At 45.1% G+C, this 15944-nt stretch overlaps 1 long non-coding RNA gene across 1 annotated transcript; it reads right to left on the bottom strand.

The window, feature by feature from the left end:
• Positions 1 to 10510: 10510 nt before the first annotated feature.
• Positions 10511 to 15110, bottom strand: LOC117066662. Its single transcript, XR_004430437.1, has 4 exons — positions 15093 to 15110; positions 14299 to 14488; positions 13404 to 13548; positions 10511 to 11317 (listed from the first exon to the last, which is right to left on the bottom strand). It is a non-coding gene; the product is annotated as an uncharacterized LOC117066662 (long non-coding RNA).
• Positions 15111 to 15944: the final 834 nt, after the last annotated feature.

Below are 15944 nucleotides of genomic sequence, written 5' to 3'. Positions count from 1 at the left end.
TAACAAAGCCCTCAGGCGTGGGTCCACCTGAGACTGAACCCTACCGTATAGATGTGTGCTGTCCAGTCTAGAGGCCATGTGCCACATCTGACTATTCCGCATTCAGCATGTGGCCAGTGCAGACTGAGATATTGCTGCCAGTCAGAGATGCATTCAGTTCCGAGCTCTGCCCTTTATCAAGCTGCAGGACCTGTGCCAGACCCTCTGTTTCTGCCGACCCCCCTCTCCGGCATGGTGGTTGCCAGGCCTCCCCCAGCTTCTTCAGTCCCTCCTGCTGCAAGGCCTCCCTACTTGAAGAATCTGAGTATCAAGGTTTTCCTGGCCTGCCTTGTCATCCCTGATCTAAATCAGCAAGGGCAGCTCTGGGCACAGCTGCTGTAAATGCAGCCCCTGCTCGCGGGAGAGGAAATGAAGGGAACAGGCCTCTCGGCAAGGCCTGGCCCAGCGTTCCCTGGACTGGCCCTGGGGCAGCTTGGAGCAGGAGGGGCTGGGCCAGTTGCTTAGTCCTTTGAAGCTGGAATAGCTGCTTGGGTGGGGCAAGCATGTGGATGGGGCAGGTTTTTTTCTCACTGGCAAGAATTTCCGCTTCCAATGGCATTCATCTTTCCCAGGAACTCCCTTCAGCTAGAAGAGAAAAGAAAAAGCAAACAAAAGCAACCCTCCCTGAACAAGGAGACTTTCTTTCTATGACTGTGAGTCCCTGATAAGAAAAATCTCTGCCATTTGTGGCATCCTGTTCTAGAACCAAGCCTGCAACTCCTCTCCCTGGCAAGGCCTCTCTGGGTGTGACTGATGGCAGTGGGGACACTGAATGGCCTTCAGGTGGTTGCCACAAGGTCAGCAGTAGATGAACTGTTGGTGCTCAGGGACATGAACTCAAGCTGTCAGCCAAGTGTGCAAAATTACCCAGCTGAGTCTAATTTAATTCTCTCTGTCTCTTTCTCTCTCTCTCCCTTCTTAATTATGACTTAAGACACAATGCCTGGTAGACACTTAAAAGAGATTAAAATGACCATATCATCATTTTTTTTCTTCCACTATGGTAACAAAACCCTTAGGCATGGGTTCACCTGACATTGAATTCTGCTGTGTGGATCTGTGCTGTCCCACCCAGAGGCCATTTACCACACGTGACTATTGAGCATTCGGAATGTGGCCAGTCCAAACTGAGATGGGCTGTAAGGAAAAATAGGCACTGGATTTCAAAGATTTAATATGACAAAAAACAATAGCTCAATAACAATGTTTATATTGATTACATGTTGAATGACAATATTTGGGACATATTGCAGTAAACAGAATATATTACTAAAATTAGTTTTCCTAATTTCTATATATATTCTTATATATATTCCTATATATAATATGTAAATATATAAAAATTATATATATAAAATATATATAAATTATACATATTTATATATATATAAATTAGCCAGGTGTGGTGGCACGTGCCCGTAGTCCCAGCTACTCGGGAGGCTGAGGTATGAGAATTGCTTGAACCTGGGAGGCAGAGGTTGTAGTGAGCCAAGATCATGCCACTGCACTCCAGCGTGGGCAACAGAGAGAGAGAGACTTTGTCTCAAAAAAGGAAATTTAAAATTGTATACATGGTTCACATTATCTTCTATTGGACAGTGCTGGTATAGAACTCAGTTTTCTTAGGATTTTAAGTCTCTACATTCAAACAAGGAAGACAATGCATTTGCCATGCCAGCCTTCCTTGCACAGTCAACCCATTTTTCCCAGGCTTCAAGATAAGCAGAGCAAAGCTTTACTTCTCGTTCATTATTCATTCCAAAAGCCTGAGAAAGGAGGTAAGCATAGGACTTTCCTCAGTCACTCAAAAGCTCCAAAAGGAATTAAATTCTCATTTTTCTCCAAAGGCAAAGCCATGGTAGTTCCTGCAGCAGGCGACCCTTGTTTCCAACAGTACCTCTTATTTAGACATGCTCATTATTTCAGTATCGTCTTTGTAATTCACTGTTCTTCTAACTAACCAATTAATAAAATGTGTTTGGAAAACCATTTATGAACAGCCAACTCAAGGATATCCCTGGCTGGAAATGTTTAGGCATAAGTCATATCATTATTGCTAGGTGCTGCCCTGACTTGAATCTCCTAAAAGAAATTACTATAACCAGTACTTGGGAGTTAGGAATACCTATACCAGCTCTTTGACTAGCAGCTGCGTGATCTTGAGAAATTCACTTCCCTTGGCTGCACGTTCATCATCTATAAAATTGGCAGGTGCTTTCTAAGAGTTCTTCTACATTTTATGTTAGATTTAAAATTCTAGACTTAAAAAAACCTCAGTTTTTTATATTGCATCTTGACTGGGACAAGCTTAACAATTTCTATCATAATTAAGATGCAGTAACAAAAAGTTGAACTTTTTGTAGTCAACTTTCCAATATTATTCAGAAGTTTTCAGACTATCTTACAACATTTTTCTTCTTTTAAGTTTGGGGTTATCGAATCTAAGCAGCAGAAGAACCCTTAGTATATCCTCATTATCTTATAGTAAAAATCACATCTGGTTTGTGTAATCACCCCAGGGTAGCAATTTAGTAATGTCTTTCAAAAACTGCAAAGGTCATCTCTCATGATCCTATAGTCTCCTTCTTGGAAACTATCGTAAGGAAATTATCAGAAATGTGAACAAAGCTTTATACAGAGAGTTAATGAGCCAGGCTACTTAACAAAGCAAAATAATAATAATAATAATAATAAACACAATTGTTTATTACTAATAATAGTTATTATTAATAAAATTATTAATAATAGTAATAAACACAGATGTCGAGTAACAGGTGAACAGCTAGATAGGCAGATGATAGATAGATAGATAGACTGGTAGACAGATGATAGATAGATAAACAGATAATAGGTAGATAGATAGGTAGACACGATAGATGATAGACAGATGATAGACAGGTAGATGATAGATTAGATAGATAGATAGATAGATAATAGATAATAGATGGGTAGACAGATGATACATAGATAGACAGGTAGACAGACAGACATGTAGACAGATGATAGATAGAAGATAGATGATAGGTAGATAGATGATAGGTAGACAGATTATAGATAGATAGATACATAGATACATAGATGATAGACAAGTAGATAGGTAGATAGAGAGATGATAGATAGATAGATAGACAGATGATAGGTAGATAGATAGATGATAGGTAGATGATAGATGATAAATACATAGATAGATAGGTAGACAGATGATAGATAGACAGGTAGACAGGTGATAGGTAGATAGAGTGATGATAGATAGATAGATAGACAGACAGGTAGATAATAGGTAGGTAGACAGATGATAGACAGATGATAGGTAGACGATAGATAGATAGATAGATAGATAGATGATAGACAGATGATAGGTAGATAGATAGACAGGTAGATGATGATAGAGAGATGATAGATGATAGGTAGATAGATAGATAGATAGATAATAGATAGACAGGTAGACAGATGATAGACAGGTAAACATGATAGATAGATAGACATGATAGGTAGATAGGTAGATAGATGATAGACAAGTAGACAGATGATAGATGGATAGACAGGTAGACAAATGATAGATGACAGATAGATAGATAGAGAGAGACTGGTAGACTAGATAGAAAGAAAGATAGATAATGGATACATAGATAGACAGATGATAGATAAACAGGTAGATAGATAGATGGACAGATAAAGTAAATCCATACAATAGAATGTTATCACAATATTACCAATGATTTTTAAAAGCCGCTTTACAACAGGGGAAATGCTCCTGACATATATTTTCAAAATCAGATTGGAAAACAATTCTTCAAAATCTTAACAGCAACTCTCCCTAGGCAGGGGCCTTTATGGGTAATTTTTATTTTCATACTTATGCTTTTCTATATATTTTCCAAATTCTTTAATAATTCCAATTACTTTAACAATCCAAAAAACAGTGACTTTTTTTTTTTTTTTTGAGATGGAGTCTCTCTCTCTCTTGCCCAGGCTGGAGTGCAGCAGCACGATCTTGGCTCACTGCAAGCTCTGCCTCCCGGGTTCAAGTGATTCTCCTGCCTCAGCCTCCCAAGTAGCTGGGATCAAAGGTGCGTGCCACCACACCAAGGTAATTTTTTTTTTTTTCAAGACAGAGTTTCGCTCTTGTTGCCCAAGCTGGAGTACAATGGCTCCATCTCGGCTCACCACAACCTCCACCTCCTGGGTTCAAGCGATTCTCATGCCTCAGCCTTCGGAGTAGCTGGGTTGTGCCACCACGTCCGGCTAATTTTTTTGTATTTTTAGTAGAGACAGGGTTTCTCCATGTTGGTCTGGCTGGTCTCGAACTCCTGACCTCTGGTGATCCGCCCGCCTCAGCCTCCCAAAGTGCTGGGATTATAGGCATGAGCCACCGGGCCCAGCCTAATTTTTTATATTTTTGGTGGAAAAGGGGTTTCATCATGTTGGCCAGGCTGGTCTCGAACTCCTGACCTCGAGAGATCCACTCTCCTTGGCCTCCCGAAGTGTTGGTATTACAGCTGTGAGCCACTCCACCCGGCCAAAACAGTGACTTTTAAAAAGAAAACTCATCAGCCAATAGCGGTGGCTGACGCTTGTAATCTCAGCACTTTGGGAGGCCAGGGCGGGCAGATCACGAGGTCAGGAGGTTGAGACCATCCTGGCTAACACAGTGAAATCCCATCTCTACTGAAAATACAAAAAAATTAGGTGGGCCTAACAGTGGGCACCTGTCTCGGGAGACTGAGGCAGGAGAATGGCGTGAACCTGGGAGGTGGAGCTTGCAGTGAGCCGAGATCGCACCACTGCACTCCAGCCTGGGCGATAGAGCGAGACTCCGTCTTAAAAAAAAAAAAAAGAGAGAAAACTCATCGTGCTTTTCTAAGCCCTGTGGTATTGAAGGCTTTGTTTGGTTCTTTAGTGGATTCATAGCTGAAGTGGAGAATCTAGCAACCCACTTGCTTTCAAACAGGACCCAGTGCATTGTGGTATTCAATAAAGCTTTGGTTCATGATCAAATGAAGACTTGGAGAGAAAAGAATAAAGTATGAAGAGTCAAGTAAAATAATTTTTATTTTCAAGTGAATGCTGAATAATTTTTTTTTTTTAAGACAGAGTCTTATTCTGTTGTCCAGGCTGAAGTACAATGATGCAATCTCAGCTCACTGCAACCTCCGCCTCCTGGGTTCAAGCGATTCTCCTGCCTCAGCCTCCCAAGTAACTGAAACTACAGGTGCATGCCACCATGCCCGACTAATTTTTGTATTTTTAGTAGAGATGGATTTTCACCACCTTGGCCAGGCTGGTCTTGAACTCCTGAGCTCGTGATCCGCCTGCCTTGGCCTCCTGAAGTGCTGAGATTACAGGCGTGAGCTACCACGCCTGGCCTGAACACTACAGAAAATAATTGTGATGAATGGAGAGGGAAGAGTGATCACAGGAGCCTGGTGGAAACGGAAGTCTTTATGGGGGACACCTGTATTCATCTGCGGAGGCTGCCATAACAAAATACCACAGACGGGGTAACTTCAGCAACAGAAATTTATTTTCTCACAGTTCTTGAGGCTGGAAGTCCATGTTCAAGGTGTACCTTTGATTTCTCCTGAAATCAAATTCTTCACTTGACTTTCCTGGTCTGTGCAACTGTGTCACTGGTGTCTCTCTGTGAGTCTAAATTTCCTCTTTTTATAAAGACACCAGTCAGATTGGATTAGAGCCCACCCTAACAACTGCGTTTTAACTTAGCACCCCCTTACGGGTCCTATCTCCAAATGCAGTCACATTCTGAGGTACTGGGCATTAAGGCTTCAATATGTGAACTTGATGGGACACAATTTAGCCCTTAACACCACCCATCCCAAGTGATTCCCCCTGAGAGGCTGAGCGGCAGGGAAACTGGGCAGACAATTATCCATCAACTGCCAGCAAGTGTTGGTGGAGAGATGCTCGTGGAACCGAGGAGGAGAGGCATTAATTCCCTGGCATTTCCAGCCAAAGGCCACAGACATCATGCCTGAGGAGGTAAGTATGGGCAACGCCTGCTGAAACAGCACACAAAGATTTTTACCTGGAGCCCAAAGGTCCCTGTAGGGACGTTTTTGGAGGAAGAGTGAAATACCAAGTTAGAAGAGTCAGAATGCAAGAAATTCTTTCCTCCTTGGCTAAGAAATTAGACTTGACTCTATAGATAGTGGGGAATCATTAGACACTATTTATATAATACTTGCATAACTTCCCTCTCAACTTCCCTGATTTTTGTTTTGCTTTGTTTTGTTTTTAACCCCAGGGACTAAAAGTGACCGTTCTATATGAGACTATAGAAGTGTTGCTTATGAACACAGAGCACTTAAATAAAGATAATCTTGGCAAACAAGTCTTGGGGTTGAAATAAAAGATAGCCTTTGTTCTGCCAAATAAAAATATCACAAAATTGACACAAACACTGCTCTGCTTCACTGTACTCACACAGCCAAAGCAAAAAGTCAAGTCCGTTATCCACATAATTCTGTTTTATTTATGGAGATTCTGGCTTTACTGGAGGATGCCTACCTAGTCTTACTCTCTTCCAGAAAATAATTAAATCCTGAGCCATCTAAATGCTAGAGGTAAAATGAACATTCTAGAATTTTCTTCTTTAAAATATGGAGTTCTCGTATTGTACAGACTGTCCAATTCTTTCCTAACCTTTGACTTCCTCTGCTACCCTTAAGAGTTGCCAAGTTCCCCACCAAAGATCCCGAGAGGAAGGTAGTGACAAGAAAACTGTCAACGGGCTGTGATGGAGCCTGCTTTTCCTATTGAAATAGAGATTTTAGGTCAGGGATCCAAACAAAAAACCAAAACAAAACAAACTCATCGAGATGCAGGCCCCTAAATTGAGACCAACACTACTTAACTTTTAATTTAAAAGAGAGATGTAACAGAATGCCATTGGCTTCCCAGAAAAAGTGGCACTGTTCCCTACTTAAGCAAAATAGATTTAATTTGCCTTCTATTTTAAGACTTGGCCCCATCGTCTGTCCCTACCCTTGCTGTCCTGTTACCTCGTCTGTCTTCCAGACTAGTGTTTTCATCTTTGCAAGCCACCTTTATTCCTTTTCGGAACAAGACACAAATAAAGACTCACGTACCCCAACAAATAATATTTGAGGGGCCTTGTTGATGGCGCCACTAAGGCTTTTCTTCTTTTCCCCATTTTGTCTCCTGAAAGGCTGGAGTGTGGGAAAGGAAACAGCCCAGTCTTAATCATCTATATTCATAAGTGGGTGCTGGTGAAGGTAAAGTTCAGAAAGCATCCAACAGAGGGCCTATTATTTGCACCCTGGATATTTACTATGTGTTTGTGTCCCCCAGAATTCATATGCGGAAACCCTAAGCCCCAGTGTGGTATTAGGCAATTAGGTTTAGATGAGGTCATGAAAGCAAGCCCCAAGGCCCCAAGGGATTAGTGCCCTTATAAGAAGAGGAAGATAAACCAGAGCTTCCTCTTTCTGCCATGTGAGGATATGTTGAGAAGGAGGCTGTCTGCTGGCCAGGAAGAGAGCCCTCACCAGAAACACAATCTGCCCATACCTTGATTTTGGACTTCCCAGCCTCCAGAACTGTAAGAAATAAATAACTGTTATTTAAGCTAGACAGTCTATGGTATTTTGTTATAGCAGCCCGAGCTGGCTTCAGACCTCCAGGGATTGCATCAGCCCAGACTTGAAGGTAAAGCAGCAAACCTCCAGGGAGTTTTCCCTCTGAGCCACCTGGCAAGTCATGTGCGTGGGCCACAACAGCACTAATGCATTTCTATCAGTTCTCTGCTGAGTGCCTGAACTGGTGTAGCCTTGGCCAGCCTTGAGGATTCCAGAGCCTTGGCTTAGCAATTTCTTTCTCCCTTATGAGAACTGGAAACACCAGTCTTTATGTCTCTGATGCTCACCCCAGAGTTTCTTACACTCATAGCATTTGGTGGAGCTTCACAGAGTAAAATTTTTCTCTTGTGCATTCTCTTGGGAGCTGGCCTTTTCTCTTACTGCTAATGTGACAGTTTCCATAAAATATCACTATGTGCCATCTCTCTAAATTTATGGCTAATTTACTTTTCTTCTAGCTCATTCAATGAAAAGCAGTCACAATAAATTACACATTGCGTTTTTTAGCTGGGCAGACATTCCAAGTTGACAACAATATCTTAATTACAGAAGCTTGTCCTGTTCATCTAAATGGAGACCAATAAGACTTAATTGCCTGAATTGGGGAGATGGGGTTGATTCTAAAACCTGTGTCACTGCCAAGATATTTGCTGCCTACTAAGCAAGCTGATCATGTTTCCCTGAAGCAATTTACACAGAGCACAGTGGAGCAGAGTTAGGATAATTATTCTGAAATTAATCCATATGAAAACCCACATAAACTTGCTTGACATTTGGATTGTGATCAAAACACAATTTGACTTTTCCTCTCTTGTTGTCTTCAAGTTTTATCTAGTAAGGGTCATCTTTGCTGGCACCTGCATCACTCAGGCCTTCCTGCAGTCTCTTGAAGGCCCAAACATAGTCTCCATTCAGTAAAAGGAATGTCTTCCCTCCCTCCCCAGGGTGGAATTATTTTTGGGTGGGAAGCCTGATGGGTTTTTACTCTCTTCCTGACTGCTTGCCAGGTGGAGGGTCAAAGGGCATCAGAGAAAGAGAAGCGGAGGCAGAAGACGGTTCCTATTGCAATGGGACATCCCAAGTTGGGCCCTGCTCCCGTGCCTGGCAGACTGTTAAGGCCGATGCTCTTGCAGGGCCCTTTCAGAAATCCCCTGCTGGCCCCTCTCCCCTGTGAGGGGAGTTCCTTTGATGGGGCAAATACATCTCCATCCCCCATAACCCCTTCGTCAACCTGAGACACCTCCAGGTTACCCCTCCAGTGTCCCACAGCTGGGGCCTCCTGGACCAGACACATCACAGTCTCTGTCTTAGTCCATTCCTGCTGTTAACACAATACCACAGAGTGGATAATTGATCAGCAATGATAATTCATATCCTACCATTTTAAAGGATGGGAAGCCCAAGATCAAGGCCCTAGTGGGTTTATGGTGGGGGCTGTCCTCTGCTTCCAAAATGGCACCTTGTCTCTGCGTCCTTTGGCGGGACGAATGCTGTGGCCCTTGGCAGAAGGGCTGAAGGGCAAAAAGGAGGGCCTCACTAGTTCCCTCCAGTGCTTTTCTAAGCACTAATCACATCCTGGAGGGGTGGAGCCTCATGGCCTAATCGCCTCCTAAAGGCATCACCTCTCTCAATACTGTTGCTTTGGGGATGAAGTTTCAACATGAATTTGGAGGTATACAAATATTCAAACCATAGTAGCCGCACAGCTGCCTTCCTGCTCCCGCAGATGTGGGGAGCAGGGAGCCCCCAGTCCAGCAGCTCCCTAGCACCTCCAAAACACTTAGTCACCTCTGGCCTTCAGATTTTTTTCACAGCACTTAAACCCCAGTCCATGGAGACAGAGGCCAGCCCTCAGGGGCTCCCAATGGCATTAACATATTGTCAAAGCTCTCAAGGCTCCTCTGGAAATCTTCCTGGTCTACACTCTGGGAAGGAGTCGGTGGGACTCGCAGCACAGCCCCGTGTTGCACGATCTCAGCTCACTGCAGTCTCAAACTCCTGGGTTCAAGCCATCCTCTGCCTCAGCCTCCTGCGTAGATGGGACTACAGGTGTGTGCTATCAAGAACTGTCTCTAAAAGTAGGATTTCAAATAACAGCTGTTGTCTGGTAAGGGAAAGTTCCTTCACAGTAGTCCTTTCGATGTCTGCCACAGGGCCAGGCATGCTGGTTCACACCTGCAATCCCAGCACTTTGAGAAGTCAAAGCGGGAGGATCACTGTTCTGTGTCCTGCCTTGTCTTCCTTAGCATCTTTCCCTGCTGCCACAGAGATCTCTTTCATTTGTCTAATAGCTGGTTGTATTCCTTTGTTCGTTAATGTATTTATCAATTCCATGTTGAAGGCTTTGAAGCATTATTGTTTCTACAAGTGATATGGTCTGGCTGTGTCCCCACTCAAATCTCATCTTGAATTGTGGCTCCCATAATTCCCATGTGTTGTGGGAGGGACCCGGTGGGAGACAACTGACTCATGGGAAGGTTTCTCCCATACTGTTCTCCCAGTAGAGAAAAAGTCTCACGAGGTCTGATGGTTTTATCAGGGGAAGCCCCTTTTGCTTGGTTCTCATTCTCTCTTCCCTGCCACCCTTTAAGATGTGCCTTTTGCCTTCTACCGTGATTGTGAGGCCACCCCAGGCACTTGTAACTGTGAATCCATTAAACCTGTTTTTCTTTATAAATTACCCAGAGTTTGGTATGTCTTTTTCAGCAGCATGAAAACGGACTGATAACGACAAGTTGATCTCTCTCTTTTTTTTTTTTTTTTTGAGCCAGTGTCTCACTCTGTTACCCAGGCTAGAGTGCAGTCACATGATCACAATCACGGCTCACTGCAGCCTCAACCTCCCGGGGTCAAGCAATCCTCCCACCTCAGCCTCCCAGGTAGCAGGGACTACAAGCACATGTCACCATGCCTGGCTAATTTTTTATGCATTGGATGGGGAAAGAGTTAACATCTGAGAAGATAAAAGTAGAATCTGAAAGGAGGGAAGCAACAGAGAGTCTGGAAATGTGGCAGGGCCGGGGCAGGGTTGGGTTTGGAGTGGGAGGCGTGTGGAGACAGGTTTGGGAACAGCCTCAGTAGGGGAGAAGTTGGAATCTGGAAGAATTTGGAAACAGGTTTCTGAAGGGCTTCAGGCCCTTTATGCTTTTTTTGCTTATTTCTTTTTGAGCTTTTCTCTTAGGTTTGGGAGTTTGCCAAAGGAATGTGCTCTGCAAGTAAGTCAACAAATAGTTCCTGAGGATCTGCTCTATGAAAAGCCCAAATTGTCTTTGAACAGCATGCATTGTTTAAAAATGTTTAATTGTGGTAAAACATACGTGACATAAAATTTGCCATCGACTATTTTTTAAACAATATTTTAGATGATGCATAATAGATATACACAGTTTCAGGGCTGCCATCAACCACCTTTAAGTGTACAGTTCAGTTAAGTATATTCACACTGTTATACAACCAATCTCCAAAACATTTCCATTCCCATTAAACAACAGTTCTCCATTTTCCTTCCCCTGGACCCTGGCAACCGCCCTTCTACCTTCTGTTTCTATGAGTTTGGTTACTCTAGATACCTCATGGAACTGGGATCATTCAGTCATTGTCTTTGTGTTGCAGAGCAAGCATTTTAAAGTCCTGCCATGTGTCCATCACTGTGTGTGATTCTGAAATAGAAAAGGAGGATCTTTAAAAATGGATCTTTTTTTCACTGCCACTGTCATCAGCAAAGCTGGGCAAAAGGCAGACCCTGGCTATGGCCTCTCACATTGCCCCAGTCCCTGGCATAAATGCCTCACCCAAACTTCTATTCTGGCCCTAACTTTCCTCCCCGCCCCCATCCAATGCTGCCTGGACCAGCTGTCACACCGGACTTTGGGACAAATTAATTCACAAGAAACTGTCAACGGCTGACAGAGTAATAAGTCAGATTGTGTTTCAACGTAAAGAACGAAATATCTTTTTAACAAAAATATAGAGAAGGGGGTCTCACTATGTTGCCCAGGCTGGTCTCAAACTCCTGGGCTCAAGGGATCCTCCTGCCTCAGTCTCTCGAGTATCTATAGCTGTGTGCCGACAAGAACTAAATCTCTAAAACTGGAACTTCAGATGACCGCAGTAGCCTGGTAAGGGAGAGCGCGTTCACAGCGGTCCTTTAGGTGTCTGCACAAAGCGACTGCGTTTCTCTCTGCCCGTCACTGTAAGCCTGTGGCCCTCAGGATAAAACACTTTGCCTTATAGGTACATCTTAGGAAGAATTCATCCCACTGAAGTTGCCATCAACTGGCAGAGCACTCAGCTGGCCGTGGTGTGGACCTGCTGTCTCCCTGCTCTGTGCTGGAGTGGAGCCCCTGTGAACTGCCTCTGCCACAGGTAAAGTTCTGAGGGAAACTAGAGAAACTGGACTGACTTGGGGGAACCATTTATGACACCAGGTAAAAGACCTTAGAATGCCAGCCTCTTCAGGGCCACGGCTGTAGGGGCCTACTTCCTGTCTTAGTTCAGGTTCTAGAAGCAGAACCTAAGACAGGGATTCCAGGGCATGTGATTTCTCCAGGGAGTGCCCTTCAGGAAAAACCTCCACGAGCATTAGGGAAGGATGAGCCAAGAAAGGATGGGTCTTGGGTAAAGCCGAGCTGTGACCTGAGGCCCAAGGGCCACTGGAGCATTTCCATAGGGCAGTCACACTGTCCTTCAGAGAAGGGGGCTGGCCTTTGTGCCTCCTCGTCAGTCAGCCTCTGGCTGCAGTAGCAGGACTAACCTCCCAGGTCACAGCAGCTTGGGACAAAGTCCCTGCCTGGTAAAAGGATCTGGCTGGTTCTTTCAGGGGAACGTAACATCTGCATGACTCATACGTGCAAACCACCCACACGCTAGGAATCTGAAGTGGTTGCTCCTAGAAACAGAAATAAACGACCGTCCAGTGATGAAGAGTTTTCCCCAGCAAAGAGACAACTGGGAAGAGCTTTCCAGTGTGAGAACCGAGGTTGTGGTTTAAGGTAACTAATGATTTACATAAAGCCAACTTCTATATTACCTGATACATGGTGAAATATGGACCCAGCGCTTTTTGAGAGGCAGAGAAAAATAACTCAGTACACAAGTTTACTGCCTGTAAAACCCAACACCATAAAATTCCCTCCAATAAGAATCGGCACCAGACAGGCATTGAAATATTTAGCATCTTCTGAGATGTAATTACTACTCCGCTGTGTGCATCTGTGTTTGCTGTCCCCTCCGAATGGAACAGGATGCGATTTCACTGAATTGGCAGATTTCTCCACCGGCTTTTGAGCAGTTGGTCATTTTACAGGCTGGTGCTGAATGCCTTTCCCCAAACCCCCAGCACACAGGCAGGCACCCTCCGCCCCCAGCTCCCAAATCCAAGAGAAAAACTCAAAGAGAACTCAACCAAGGGTGGATGGTTTTTCTGTCAGTTACCTCCTTTCTGATCCTTCCAGAACCCACAACGGCCAGTCGGCTGTGACACTGGGGGCAGATCAAGAGTCTATAAATGACATATGACTAAGAAGCAGAGGGATACCAGCTGCTTATTGACAAAGTGGGTGGCTCCCAGTGAGGCGTGGAAGGACAGAACTGGCCCAGGCCAGCTGGGAGGCTTTGGCACATAAAACAGAGCCTGCTGGGTCACAGCACAGCCACTGTCGTTATGTGAAACTTGAACCTGACCTTCTACCCAACAAGCTATCTCATATGGGTTTCTCCTTGGTTTCTTGCAAGATTTATACTCACCAAAGTAGCACTGATTTCAAGGAAGTAGCTTCTGTGTTTCTTTATGGCTGAATACTGGGTCACCTAGCGGTTTGCCCGATCCAGAAATTCAGGGTGATGAGACTGTGCCCGTTAGGGTGAGGTGCCCCCTTCAAACTCCTGCATCCTGTGGGCACATGGGCTTCAGTCCCAAGGAGTTAGCCTCTTTGGGGTACACATCCAGTGCTGGGGCCAGCGAAAGAACCCAGATTCCCTAATCACACGAAAAAGGTGCCTCCTCCTCTGCCAAAGTTCACTGTCAACTCTGTCCCAGGGCCCCAACAGCGCTAACACCAGCTCCCCCTCCACCAGTGTAGAACGGTGGGTCATAAGGTGCTGGCATGGATGTGGAGATCAGCTAGTTCAGGAGGCTTCACACTGGCTTTGGCTTACAGTCTTTAAATAAAAGTAAAATGTAAAGATGAGGCAGCTCAGGTCAGTGCAGAGGGGAGACCTGACTCCTGCTCACTCGCCCACCCCCGTCCGCAAGCCCTGGGGGACCTCCATGGGTGGCCCAGGAATCCCTGAGCACTTTGGAAAGCCCTGAGCCAATGCAACCCTCCTTCTGCACACTGAGAGACTCAGACCTAAAAGGGAAAGCCACGGAGGGTGGGTCCTGGGTCCTTCTCGCCACCCTATGCAGTTGGCCTCCTGGCCTGCAGGCTTCAGAAGGCACCTATTGGAGCCCTGTTCCTTCCCCAGGTCAAGTACTCTCCCTGGTCACTGCTCTGCACCAAGTGCCAGGCCTGATTTTTATTGTTCTCAGACTCAGGCCCTGCCTCTTCATCCCCGTAAACCCGAGGCCCCTGCAAGCCCCTTTTCCCACCTGTGTGTGTTCTACAACGGAGGCACCTGGGCTGGGGCAGCGACTATTTACCTTGTTGAGGCAAAGGATAAGGATGACTTCCTTTGTTTGATGTTGCTACGTTATTAGAAAAAATAAAACCACAGGCCCGAAAAAGAGGTTTCAGATATGACTGGATGGCACCATCTCCCAGGGCCATGGGGGTTGAGGCCAGGGCCCAGGCTAGGTGATGAGAATCACCGGGACACAAAGACAGCAGACTCTGCGATGATGATGCAGAAAAATGACAAGGGGATTACGTCACTCTCCTGGAAGCTTCGGCGTCCACCTGCTTCCCTAACGAGGCATTTGTTAAGGCCCGAAATGGCTAAGGCCCCACCCCGCTGAGTCCTTCCCTTCTTACATCCTGTGCCTTCCGTTCGCTTCCCCGCCCTCTGCTCTCCACCTTTGCCCTGTCATTTGTTTCCCCGCTCCCTGCTCCTTGCACCCACTCCTCTCTGTATCTGGCCTCCACATGTCTATTCTCTGCCTTTTCTTGTTGGCTGTCTTTTCCTTCTGTCCTTCTATCCTGCCCTTCTTTCTGTCTCTCCTTTAGCTGTGTGCAGGAACACACTTACTTGCACACAAGCACATACAATGCAGGTATGCACATGCATACACAATCCCACACAAGTTCACACTCAGAGAACTACACACAACCACATGCAGAAGCATGCGCACATGCATGCCCACATGCACACACAGTGCATGTGTGAACACACACGATCATCCATAATCACGTACAGTCCCGCATAGACAATCTCATACAGCTTATGCTCACACAGTCTCTCTCACACACACACACACACACACATACACACACTCACCTCTCTCTAGACCAAGCTAAGTAAACTCAGAAGAGACCTGCTTTTAACCCACAGGCTTGTTGACGCCTCTTTGTACTAAGAGTGATTAGCAACACAGGAGTGTCTCAGTTAATTAAATAAGCCTGAAGCTGGGGGCCAATAAGCTAGGAGTCCTCTTGTATAAAACTGGTTCCAGCCATGGCACCCCCCGGAAAGGTGGCTTCTGTCTCAGTCATTTGAGAAGGTGGCGACTTCAGCAGCTGCAGCTAGACTGCTAAGAGATGGGACTCCCCATAACTTTTGAAGACGGTTGTGGTTAGAGTTTGGAGGCCTACTTTGGTTTTGATCTTCTGAGACTGGGTTTAGAAAGCAAGCATTATTTTGAGAAGGGAGATTGTAATCACATTGGCTTTTTTGATTGATGTCTGCAGTCTGGCTTAAAGGGTTCCTTAGGAGAGATGCAGGGTTTGCTACTTAAGTTGAAAGCAGGCTGGTAGGTCTACCAGGTCAAAGAACAGAAACTAAGGGATTCTGACTTTTCATCGTGGCCCTGCTACTACAAATCAGCTGCTTGACACAAAGGTCAACTGACTTCTCAAGGCCTCAAATGACCTAATCTTGCCATGTCAGTATCCTAATAATGTCATTGCCTAACTAAAAATTTTGTGCAGAAAATTATTGATTAGGGTTGAAAAGTAACAAACAGGAAGTTACAAACTATTCTTTTTTTTTTTTTTTTTTGAGTCTTGCTCTGTCGCCCAGGCTGGAGTGCAGTGGCTGGATCTCAGCTTACTGCAAGCTCTGCCTCCTGGGTTTATGCCATTCAGCCTCCCGAGTAGCTGGGACTACAGGCCCCCGCCACCTCGCCCGGCT

The sequence above is a fragment of the Trachypithecus francoisi genome, unplaced genomic scaffold (genome assembly GCF_009764315.1).
Source record: "Trachypithecus francoisi isolate TF-2019V2 unplaced genomic scaffold, Tfra_2.0 Contig01579, whole genome shotgun sequence".
NCBI classification, from domain to species: domain Eukaryota; kingdom Metazoa; phylum Chordata; class Mammalia; order Primates; family Cercopithecidae; genus Trachypithecus; species Trachypithecus francoisi.
Note: the sequence above shows the minus strand (reverse complement) of the source record. Positions and strands in the feature narration are given on the sequence as shown.